The sequence below is a fragment of the Ixodes scapularis genome, unplaced genomic scaffold (genome assembly GCF_016920785.2).
Source record: "Ixodes scapularis isolate PalLabHiFi unplaced genomic scaffold, ASM1692078v2 ptg000080l_1__unscaffolded, whole genome shotgun sequence".
In the NCBI taxonomy this organism is placed as follows: domain Eukaryota; kingdom Metazoa; phylum Arthropoda; class Arachnida; order Ixodida; family Ixodidae; genus Ixodes; species Ixodes scapularis.
In genome coordinates, this window is record NW_024609909.1 from 1,432,224 (window position 1) to 1,445,552 (window position 13,329).

Genomic DNA, 13,329 nt, shown 5'->3' on the forward strand with positions numbered 1-13,329 from the left:
CTTTTAATGCAGTTCCCAAGCACGTGCAAAAAAAGTCACGCCTTTTAGCAGGGTATTACTCGCAGACAGCCATAAGCTTCGAGCAAACGTATGCGGTTTCACGCAAACACAACTGCGACGGACGCCGATCGAACTAAGGGCGCTTGCAAAGCAAAGGATGCAGATTTCGCCTCTGAAGCGGCACTTAGGTACACGAAGCGGCATCTGGGTACACATTTCGGCGGATCCACTGGATCGGTGATGAGGCTGCGGGTCATTCCCTCAGAGGCGACGTCCGCGGGTCGAAGGCAAACGGCGAACCGTTCAAATGCATGTGGGACTCGTCACTTGACTTGGACGAGCTTGGTGAATTGTATCTACGCTCCCTTTTCACACGCGGGTCAAACAGATATCGGGCTGCACGCGTGCTAAATACAACTTCTGGTATCATTTCGAGATGGCCAAGCTGTTGGTTTCGGTTTCGCTGCATAATCAAGGTCTGTTCGATTCGGCCAGGAAGTTTTGAACTATACACCAACTCATGTTTACAAACAAACTGGAGCGCCCGGAGTGCCCCTAGCGGACACCAACGGCGCCGCGCATGCGCGATGGGGGTGTGGGCAAAAAGCTCGCCGTCGCCCATAAACAAACCATTGAAATGCGATGTTGTCGGTGCCGGTGTGAAGCCTAGTTCACATGCAGCGGTTTTGGCCCTAGAGCGGCGCGATTTCTGCCGTCGCGGCGCTCTGGCCAGCACCAGCAATTGAGAGGCACGAGCGCCGCGACAGCAAGAATCGCGCCGCTTTAGGGCCAAAATCGCTGCATGTGAAACCCGCTTGAGTCCAATCGTGGTCCGACGGCGTCTGGTTTTCCCTTTTCACGGCACATATCCGCGTTCTCAGACGACGATTATAATGCAATTCATAAATTGCATAATAATCTTAAATTCTCGGACGAACCGAGCGCATGAAAACTGACCCTCAAACCTTTCTCGACTCTCTTGGTACAGCCCCAGTCGCAGCATTTTGACGACAAGGCAGGTTTTTGTCTGGATCCTTTCAAAACACCGCAGGAATACACGTCTCAAATGGACACTTCCGCCAAGTCAAGAAGGTGGCGGCAAATGCCCCTCAAAGGGAATCTTTGCATTTCGACGATAGGTTCGCGGCATCAGGATGATTTTGCGTCGGGAGTCACTCGCGGCAGCGCGCGGTCGGTCGGTGTACCGGGCACCTCGAAGACGAAGGCGTAACTTTGGCGTTAAGTTGAAGCAAGAATCGGCAAAAAAATGCCGATTCTCGGTGTTTTTCTCAGGCCCGTTAGTGGGCGTCCACAGATACCAGCGGACAAAGCATGCAGTATTATGCTCAGCTACGTGGACATGCGAGTGCCAACGCACTAAATCCCAGACCTCTGCGCAATGTATCGGAGTCGTCAATATGCATCCAAGAGCAACTGAAGGCGGAGACTATCAAAAGGGCAATACCTTTCCCATGTCTGTAATAATATCAACATTGTGGATCCCCACATAGCATCACAAAGAAACAATTTACGTGAGCCAATATTTCAACACTCACCACAGGGAGCCAAACCTACGCGAGCAGGTGCCTAAAACACTTTCAGAATATCATAATCAAGCAAATTCCGACCCTCGGTTATGATCTCAATTCCGCGTCCACCGCGGGTATGTTATTATCATAAATGAGAGGAAATGCAACCTCCGTATCGGCGTTATTGTTATCGCAGACATTTGAGCAAGCACTGCGAAAAATGGCACCGCGAGCAGAGACGGACGAGGAGTTCTGCTATCGCCGTCTGCTCTTGTCGTCTGCTTCTGCACGGACGCTAACAGAGTCCGGAGCCGGTGCAATTTTGAGGAACTGGGTCTGAACTCGTTCAGAACTGGGATGAATCGAACGCGCCAGTGCAGCGGTCGTGCAACTTACGGTTGAATCGAATGCACCAGTTCCTGCACTGCCGAACTAGTTAAGCCAGTTCAGGCGAATCAAACAGACCTAAATTGACTGATCCGAGTTGGGCGAGGAGTGGGTGGACGTAGTTTAATATCGTTGGCACAGCATCACACCTCTGCTTACAAGCCTTCTGTCCGCTGAGAGCTCAGCTCGTAGCTTTCTTCTGTGAGATGATTGCTGCATAAGCAGGACCTCGATCTGGACGGGAACCCAGTCCCTACGCACGACGACGATCCACTTTGCTCGTCACTGCACGTCTCGCGGAAAAGTGTGGAACGTCATGTCTTGGCTCGCATATGCTGCCCGGTGGTTGTGGCACCCAACCGCGCAACAAAAATCTCACCCACCCACGAAACAAGTCGAGCACAACAACAAAAACGAAGCACGCTGAAGCGTTCCCTCGCAGGCAAACAACGAGACAAAAATGCTCGCTTTGTGTTTTGTGACGTCAGAGCTGTTGCCAACGAAAGCAGCGTTTACGCTAGAATGCGATATGAGCCGTATAAATTCAATTACTCACGCACAGGGGCATATAAAATTCGGATATTGCACGTACGATGCTTTTCGAGGCAATAACAATGATATTCAATTGTCTTCTTGAATACAAAATTTGACCGGACAATCCCTTTAACACCTCTCATTAGCGTCTGCGTGTCAAGCTTCACCACTTTGCACCGGAGTTCTAGGAGCGGCGGCTGACCTGGGGGAGTGCATGGGTTAGCGTGATAGGCACAGAAATTAGGGAGTTTTAGAATAACGTACGCAATTTCAGCGCACGCTAGCGCTAAATTTAGCGCTTGTATTAGCGCACGCGACGCAAGAGAGTTTTAGAATAGCGTTTCTCCGCCGCGACGCAAAAGCCCAAGCATCTCGCGCTTGCGACGCCACCAAGATACAGTAAAAAAGTTTTATTTCGCACACGAAATGCTTTAACTTTAAAAAAAACCAAGTTTTTTGGTCCAGAGTAGCATTTTAATTTGTTTAAACATGAGAACGCGACGTGAGCGGTTGAGCGGTCGTGTCCGCTTGCGTCGCCTCGGCAAGAGAGGTCTCGTGTACTGACCTTCGCCGTGAAATGTTTGCGCGTCGCAAGCATCAAGTTGTTGGTAATCGCTGCCAAACCGAGTACAATGACGTCCCGTATTGAAAATTGCAGTCGCGAGGATACCGCCGACGTCGCACTCACGACGCCGCCAAAGCAGCCGCCGACATAATCCTGGAAGCCGCCATGTTTTTTTAACTGTGCTCGTCTTGGGTTTAGCCAACTTCTCATCACGAATCCTCCTAGGAGAAGCGCAAAGACTCTTTGCGTACGCACGCTATTTCCGAGAAATAGCGCACGCTAAAATTGCCCACGCAAAGCGCAAAACATGGTTTGCGTTCGGAGCATGCGCAGTGGCGACGACGCTATTTTTTGCGTACGCAAAGCTCTAGCGTGCGCTATTCTAAAACTCCCTATTATGTTCATTATTGTTACAGGCAAATTAATCTCCAATTAAAAAAAAGATAAACAACCAAGAAAGAGAGAGATAAAAAAAGTCTATATCTGAAAAAATATGGTAGTCAGGGTAGCTGCCCTGCAGCTGTCTATGAAAAGAACAGTGAACTTTGACTTCGCTCTAGTTCCAGGGCCGCTAATGAGCAGTGTTGCTTTAAAACACGCGTGCAGGCTTTTACAATATTTGTGGGTGATTGTTTTCGCAGTTTATGATAATAGTAGAGTTTTGTAGGTTCATAAAACTTGGAGGACGTGTTTATATTTACAGACGTGCTAGTTATAATTACAGGCTAAATAAACTACTGAGTGTAAAATGAAGAGGGGAGGAGGGGCACTTTATCTAAAAGAAGTGTTGTGATAAGATTTTAATTTTTTTCAGCCATTTAAATACCCATTGTAAACAAAACCTATTCTGACCAGAGCCTTCTTTCTAAAAAGAAGGCTGTGTACTTTTTGATTCTTATCTGTTATTATCACAAAAGGTAATCAGTAATAAGCCCCAGCATCAGAAAGGAATTCTCAATCATTATCATACATAGACTCATTAATTTCAAGTCCAGAAAGCAAAAGTTTTGTTTGAATTATCAGGAATCCATTTAAATATGATGCACGATAAAATTATCATTTGGCATATGAATGGCTACACATGCAAATCAGATGCTCATGATTTCTTCTACATAGGCCCACTGATCATAAGCAGGTATGCCAAACAACATCTGTGAAATGTATGACATAAGTTTGTTTATCCCTTAAAACTGTTGTTTATTGTGGACTGTTTGACAACACATGACAGCTAAAAACAAAATTAGTTTGTTCATCATGCCAAGAGGTTGTCTAATGTGGACCATTAAGCAGGGGACAGATGAGCAATGAAAAAGGGCACCGCGCAGCAGTCTTCATAGCAACTTGCGGGGACACTGCAATGCGGACCTATGCCATGCCGCCACAGCGTCCGCACAAATTGCCGTGAAAATTTCCGCATGGTTCCCGTTTTCATAGCCTTACCTGTACCAGTGCAGAAAAGTGTAGGGCGGCGCACTTCCAGTCATATCTCAATACACATACAGGAAGAACACTGCCCTACACTTCTCTGCACAGGTGCAGATAAATCAAACTGAGCTCATGTGTGTTCTCCTGGAGGCCCATTTAGTGCGCTCCTCACCGAGCACCAGTGCACTGCAGAGAAGCAACACCCGCAGAAACAAGCTGCGCAGGTGTTGCTTCTCTGCAGTGCACCGGTGCTCGCAAAGAAGCGCCCTCAGCGGGGCCACAAGAACAAAAAGTATGATTTACACAAAAACATTGTTCAAATTCAGCAGCTTATGAATACATTAAAAACATAGCAGGACAACCAACACTTTTAAATTTGTTTGAATTCACCATAAGTATGAAACATCCGAGTTTGAATTTTTGTGAGCCTATGTAATGAAGTAATTTAGAGATGCAATCACTTCATTTCTAAGTGATGTGCTAACAGATGTTGGCATCTGCTCCAAAAGCACCAAGTGGCTACTCCAAACAAATATTTTCCGTGCTACATAAACACCTACAAAAGGTAAAATGCCACTTCCATCATTGCAGTTCTTTTGGCACTGTAAAAAGCACACTCACTGATGTGATTGGCCAAAGCCGTTTTGGAGAAACTTTTGGAGCAGCCAAAACAGTGTTTTGGAGCAGCATAAGTGGCCTTTGGAGCAGCCAAAACAATGTTGTGGAGCAGCAAAAGTGGCTTTTCGAGCAGCCAAAACAATGTTTCGGAGCACCAAAAGTGGCTTTCGGAGCAGATATTCTTAGAAGAAAAAAATATATTCGATTTAGGTGCTGGACAAACGAAGGGCACTTTGCTCGCCGAAATAAACGAAATATGATCAAGTTCGATCACCTAGGAGTCTTTTAGGGTGTAACTAAAATGTCAATGACATGACACATTTTGCAATGCTTCAGTTAAATTCTACATATATATGTACCCACTATAGATAGATAAGAACAAAACTTCAAATATTAAAATTTATTTGAAAACCAAACTTCACATATTAAAATTTGTTTGAAAATGACCAGCTGAGTAGTAAATATCACAGCATTAGGTTGACTAGTGATATAATATAATAAATGGAAGCAGTCTCCGACTGATGAAACACAGAGCTTTTGCAGTGCAATGCGAAATTGCACACAAGAAAAAGGTGCATTACAACTAGCGGGTACTTTTTGCTTTTCGAAACTTTCTGGAAAGCTGCTGCAAGCTTCGCTTTGTCTTAGGCTAGTAATGAATGTCCACTTTCAATGTCTCCAAAGAGATATTGAGACATCCCACAAGTGTACAGTGCTGTACGCATTGCCGTGCAATTCTGAAAAACCGCTTGCCACCGTTTTACTGATTCCCGACGTGCCCGACTTTTGTCAAAAGTAAGCAAACGTAAAAAACAGTGGATTGCAAGCGTCCCGGCTTTTGCCTCATTCGTGCAATCATGTTTGCATGCACGTCAGGGCAACTTCGGCAGGCTTGCAGCAGCACGTGCTTCGTCGCGCGAGCGGAGACGGCTGTTCGATCGAAACCGAAACCATGCCTCTCCGCTCTTTCGCCAACTGGTTTCCAAAAATCTATGCAAAATGTAACTGCCCAGCATGCGACAATAAAGAGTCCAGCAGCGCGTACTTGCAAGGCCGGCAGGCGAGGTACAAGCTAAACATACAGAAAAAAAAATAACCTGAGCGCATCGTTGCAGGATATCGCGAGCCAGGGTCCAAAAGTTCTTGGAGCGCTTTGTGCAACGACTGAACTTGAGGCAAACAAGCGCGCTGTGCGGGTTCAGCGTGCAGACATTGCCTTCTTTGCTTTAGCTCACTTCTCTTACCAACTTTCTTTTGCGACAGATTTTTCATGTGCCGGGGTCCCTCTCGAAAGAAAGCCAACCAGGAGAAACCTACGTAGTCAATACTTCCACACAGCAGTCTTTGAGTTAAAAAGAGATTATGGTAGTAGCGTATGTTTTAAACAAGAACAGGAATGTTGATGAGCATGCGGTGGTCTTTATGTTTCAGTTTAAGAAGCTCCATATCTGTAGCGACGTGCGGACTGGCCGGCAGGGACCAAATAGTTTTCCCACGGCCGTTGCTTTCAGAAGCGAGTGCTTCAGTTCAAAAAGTAACTCCCGCCGCGCAAAAACGTAATTTCGTTTCACAGCGTGACGGCATGGCTGGTACCCAGTACGTTAGCGTCGGAGCGTCCGCACACTCCCGCATCTATCGCTGAAAAAAAAAAAAAAAAAAACGCGAGACAAGATTTACGAGACGACGAGAGCGCGAAAGAAGAGATGGCGGAAAAAAACAATCAAGACCGGATGGATGATTGATGTAACTAAAGCAAGGGTGCAGGCGAGCTGGTTCAATACTGACATTGGAGTTTTGTGCCTGTCCTACGTCCCTTCTTTTCCCCGGCTCCAGAGTTACAATGCCACGATTGATGCAGGGTACTTTGTGTCGGGCGGCCGCTGGCGCCACCTAGCTCACACATGCTCAATGACGGTACTCAGTTTAGTTTTGGTTTTGAAAGGCGACCAAAACTGGTCCTTTAGCGCAGGCTTGGCGCAGATTACCCATATTTTGGCAAAATGTAGCAGGATGTAGCAGGGTTAGCCCCTTGGCGCAGTTTGGCGCAATTGGCGCAGCAATCACATCACTGCACACTTCTGCAGTAAACAATTGTTGAAATATGAGAAGAAGGGCTATTGCTGAAATTTGAGTAACCTGAAGCTGGCTCTAGTGCAGCGGTTCTCAAAGTTTTCAGTCTCTAGAAACAGTCATCATTTTCGATTGATAGCCGAGGAATCCTTCCCGGCACCGAAATTAAAGCAATAAAACTGAAAAAGCCTGCAGACCTAGTAAACAATACTGCACAGAGTGCTTAGCATAGAGTTGTGAATGTATAAATGGCTCAGATTCGCTAAAATAGTGCTCAAGCTAGAAACATTGTTCATTTAAGGCTTGTGACGGTCTCAATCAAATTAGGAGGCTTGGAGAACCTTTGAAGGTTCTCCAGGAAGTCCAGTTGGAGAGCCCATTCTCTAGTGCTTTGAGGTCCAGCATGCGAAGTGGCATGAATGAACAATGGCAATTTCATTTCAAATTTCCTTTCTTTGCTTGCCAGAACTCAGCATCTGGATGGAGGCCAAGGAAAGTAAGGAACACGCTCACTTCGTTCTTCAATGCGGAGCCAAGCGTCACAAGAGGTGAAACGTAACGGTACTACTACTGCCACCGCTCTGGGTCATTTCAGAGCAAGAGTAAAGGTAAATGGCAACTAAAAACACAGGACACCTGTAAGTCTAATGTGGAATGCTTAGCTACAATTAGGGTAACAGAGAAGTAGAGAGTAACTGAAAGAGTAACAACGGGTGAGTGGCACCTGCTGCAGATATAGTGGAGAAAAGACTTAGGTGCACCTTCCCAGCACTGCCGGACTGTCTCTCCCTCACGTCGGCCTTGAAGGATGCGATGGCTGATGGCCAGAGCGGCGCCCCAACCCTGAGGGTACTCTCTCAGCTGCTCAAGCAGCCATCAAGGACCCGGTGTTCTCAGAGCCATCTGACTCTGCGTCACCAACCATCAACCTCCTGATCTTCAAAGACCCGACGGAAAAGATGGCGTGTAGTCGCACAGATTTGCAACACACGAAGACGTCGTGATCGAACCATTATATACGGTGCTCAACATGATCATCAAGGGCCCTGTTCCCTTGACAAAAAACCAGCTCAAGACGCTCATGCATCAGTTGGTCCTGAAAAGCGTCTGGGACTTGCAACTTGCAGCGCTTCCTGGAGCCAACCCCACAACGGCACTTCACGTGCCTCAAGACGCAATGATCCCCGGACCAGTTGCCAGTCTGCTCAGTTCTATTGGGCATGTATTCGGCACCTGCGGTGGCTTTGGCCATCTTGTTGCTGGCCCACTGAAGCCGGCATAACAGATTCCAGAATACTGGAAGGCCCAGCCCGACCTGTGGATGGCCTACCACATCCTCCAGGCCGTGGCCGCGCCACGGTACGTCTTCATGACATTCCTTGCGCGACGGCAACTTAGCGGCACGCCGCTGATGTTCACCAAGACCATGCTGGTTGAAGGTGGACAAGGTCGAGGCGTACGCGCCTCTTCCATGAGGGTAACGCCCTCCGACTTGTACCTCGCTGGTATGTTCGGAAATGTTTTCGTGTCGGGCACTCCTGACTACAAGAACTGTGGCTACGCCCTTTATGAGGAATTCCTCTTTTTATCAAAAGTCGAAATGTATGTGACCTCTAACGTGGGCACGGCCCCGCCCAACCTGTCTGGTTAGCACCGGACGTAAAACTTCCAAGCCCAAGTAACAAGTAAACTAACAAGGTGGCAGTACAGTATCAGGCAGAGCACTACAGCCACCTGAAAAAGTTGAAGCACCAACCACTCTCAAAAGACCAAGAAGGAGGCTTTAGCTGCTAAACTAAAGGAAGGCATCCCTGCCCGAAAGGTCTTGGTAGATGCACATGCTTTTGGTGGCAGTAAGTTGGGCAGGCATCATCTGCTCACAATGAAGGGCATAGGCAACATTTCTGTAGCACAAAAATCAAACCAAGGAGCGACGACACAAAGATCAATTTGTAAGTGTCCAGATGTGGGTGGAGGAACTAAACAGGCAACCAGATTCCCCTGTGCTGTACTTTTAACAGCAGACGCAAAAGGACACCTGTGACTTTGAGCTTGCCCTGATGACTGCCCCTCAGAAAGACCTTCTTGCTAAGCTTGGTTCAAAGTTCCTGTGAATTGATTCCACTCACGGAACATACGGTCACAATTCACAGCTTACAACATTCATGACAGTTACAGAAGACCAATCACGAATGCCATCTGCACATATGATTTCCAAAAAGTTGACGCCCAAACTATGATCTGCTTCTTTGTGGCCATTAAGAAAACAATTGGCAAACTTGAATCCAAGGCCTTCATGTCCAATGAGGCTCCCGCAAATGGCAACGCATGGGAGCATGTGATGGGCCCTGACAAAAATCGGATGCTCTGCACCTGGCATGTGAAACGCAGCTGGAAAGTAAAATTTCAGAAAGTCACAAATAAGGAAATTCGAAAAACTCTTCAAGACCAGTTACTACTGAGAGAAATTGCAGCAATGAGGTTGAATTCAAAAAGGCTTTCCCAGCTTCTCAATCAGAAACTGGGTAAGGAAGGTGAGGATTTTCTTAAGTAATTTAGGAGTCACTATGCCGGAAGAGCAAATCAGTGGGTGCACTGTTTCAGAAAAGGCATTCCATTCACTACTAACAACCATCTGGGCTGGTTTTTTCGAAGCGATGGTAAACCCATTTTGGTAAACCACGGTGCCTAGGAAGGAAAAAGTACCTAGGTACGGTAATAAACAGCTGGATATAGAACAATGTAATTGTTTTTGATTGGGCAGTAAGATGCGTCATCTATCGGTGAAACAAGCCAGTCATTTTGTTTATACTCTTTTTCCACTGGTTGTTATCGATCTAGTATGGTATTTTAAGTCAAAATATAGTAATGTTGTACTTGAAGACCAATTTATTTGTTTCATATGGTACGAAGAAATTTTAGCTACTATGCTAGAGTTTGTCGACGAATATTCGAAAATGTAAAAAACATTTCCTTCAATATGTTTCGCCATAAACAACGCATAACTTTCCCGTGTGCCTTCCAGTCTGGCAACGCCGGTGCTGTAGTCTCGTTTTTGTTCCTTGCGACGCACGTTTCTGCGATTCCTGCTGATCTCAACTGTTTTCCCTCTCTTCGGTTTGCCCAACCGATCCACCAATTAGCCTACTGACCGACTGCGGACTTACTAGCAAATGATTTGTGGACCTATTTGTACTTCGATAACGGAAACGATGTCGAACGGGACGAGGCGTCGACGTCGATGAGACCGCGCGTACGCGCAGTACGCTGTCGTCATGCTGGGACGACAGCGTGTGTTCCAAGACCGCCTCGATCCGCTGGAAGAATTTGACGAGGATGCGCTGCAGCAACGATTCCGGTTTGGTCGCGCGGGAATTATGTTTCTCGCGGAGATGCTGCGCCCGGACTTGGAGCGGTCGACGCGTCGCAGCTGCGCCCTGTCCGCAGTGCAGCAGTTGATCGTCACTCTGCAATTCCACGCCACAGGCAACTTCCTCATTACTGCAGGCGACTACGTCCACGTGCAGGTCTCTAATGCTTCCTGGCCCGTGAGGCAGGTCACCGCAGCTCAGTCACGTCGTGCAAGGGGCTTCATACGGTAAAAAGTTTCCGAGCGTTCCGAGTCAAAAAAAAAAAGTTGAATTGTGTTGAGTTTGTTCATGAGTAAAGCTATACGCACTCAGCTGTGCACCTCTGCCGGAAAGGGCTATACGCACTACGCGAAACTCGTATAAAACAAATGGTTACAACGTGTTTTCTAAGCGGTGGCATAGCATAGTGGTAAGGTGTCTGCTTCATACGCGAGTGGACGCGGGTTCAATCTGCGCTGTGGGCCTACTTTTTTTTTCCTCAAACATTTTGTTTTGTCGAGGCATTTCGCAATATTTACGAAATTTTTTTTTTTCGATCAACACTGGAAACAGAGAAAAAACAAATGTTGTCGACGAAACTTCGTAGAAATGTGCATGCTAGGGTATTGTGCTGTAACTTGTGAATAAATTGACAATGCAGGTGGCCTGACGTCGCAGAGGCCTTGCAGGAGCAGTTCTTTGAGGTAGCCCCCTTGTGTCGTGGGTGCTGTTGATGGCACCCACATTCGAATCCAGGGACCGTGCGTGCACGAGGAGGTGAACCGCCACTTGTACCATTTCATCAACGTACAGGTTGACGCATCCAGCCGCATACGTAACGTGGTTGGGCCAGGAAGCACGCACGACTCCCGGGTTTTCACCGAGAGCACACTACCAATCAAGCTGGCCGATGGCGTCTACGATGGCCTATTGCTCGGTGACAGCAGCTACACCTGCCAGCCGTGGCTGATGACGCCCTTCCCGTCGCCATCATCGGCAGCAGAAGTCAGGTACAACACGGCACACACCACGACAAGGAGTATTGTTGAAAGGTAAGACGAGGTCAAGCATCATGGTGAGTTACTGGGCTGCTATACTGAAAGGAATGCCACTAGACAATGTTTTGTTGTCATAGCACAGAAGACACTGTTAATTGTAAGGCTCCTACGTACAGTTTTGTGTTTTCTAGAACAAGCATGAAACAGTGGTTGCACGGAAGAGAGAAAAAAGAAAATAATATCCTAAGAATATATATTTATTTATTGTACTTTTCCAGTGCCCCCATACAGCCCGGGGGCCTGCGTGAGGGTGCACCATAGACAGATATATCCAGTGTTGCATAAAAAGCAGATACACAAAACGCATGCATAGTATCAAGAAACAAAAACGTGAAATATTCTGCAACATATTTTTTGGAGAACTTATCACATTGTTTGTTCGTTAGGGGCAGGATTTGTTACATACGTGTGAAAGACAATATTTTGGTTCAACCTGGATACAGAAGAGCAAAAAAACACAAATGCAAAGCCGTCTTTTTTTTTTTTTTTCGGCCCCACCTTTACGGAAATAGCACGCCTACCTGTCATACATTCTAAAATACTCCACACTGCTGGGACTCACCGTAAATATGTAACAAATTGCACCGGGCTCGGGTTGCTATAGGGAAGTCATTGACAGACATCTTGGAACTGCTAATGTTAACGACTGTTTGTATGAAACTGTGTTTCGCTTACACTCAGCTATGAGGAACATTTGTCGAGGGAAGTTTAATATGATGTACATGTAAGCATACTGTTATATATCTGGGCAATGATAAGAAATTAAGAAATGATTGCCGGGTTTTCGGTAGGCTACAGACTTCAGAAAGTATGAAATAGTCTCAACCTTAATATATTAGTGTACTTTAAATAAATAATACTCATTCTGTCCACATGATGCATGATGGACAATAGGCCAGCTGAAGCGCAGATTCCACTGCCTGCATGCCGAGCTGTGCATGGAGCCAAGCAGACGCTGCGACGTCATCGTGGCATGCTGCGTGCTTCACAATCTCGCCAAGAGATACCCCTGCGTGATGCCAGGGACTGCCATCCCCCCTGAGGTTCCCGTGGAGCCCATGGCAGCCGGCCGTGGCGAAAGTAATGAGGCCCGGCACGCCCCTGTCGACCAATTCTTCTGTTGAGCGTAGATATGTGGGTATGTGGTGTTTTCAATTGAAACTGATTTTCTTAAATGCGAGACACATACAGAGATATTGTCCTCGCTGTGTGTTTACCAGGCTCCGTAGACATCCAGAGGATGGATAATCATAATAACAAGTTGAATGTGGCACGCGATTTCATATAATAACTTTTCTTGAATGCTTCGTGGCATCTTTTGACTGTAGGTTTACAGGCAGCTAATAATAATATCTTTATTAGCTTTGAAAAAATACAGGTGTAAGCGTGCTGGCCCACGAAAGCAAAGATGCTTGTATGTGGGACCAGGCAGCCAACAAAATACCGTGACACATTGAACACTGGAGAAACAAAACAAACAAACAACAGCAATGTAGGCATTTGGGCAACGAATACGCACTAAGTAATTATTTAATTAGTATTGCGCGAGCGTGAGGCACCATTCTCTTACATTTCGTTTTACCGCACGAAAGGATGACAAGTTCAGCAAAGATTCTGGCAAACAGTTGAACATCGAAGGGACATAGTGTCGTTTTAACTTTTTTCCATAGTTTGTTTGTATCTTAGGGACCTTGAACCTATCTGTACGCCGCAAGTTTCTTTTTTTTACCTCTTGTTTAAATGTTCTACTATAATAATTACTTGTTATTATCACATATTTATGAAACTGATTA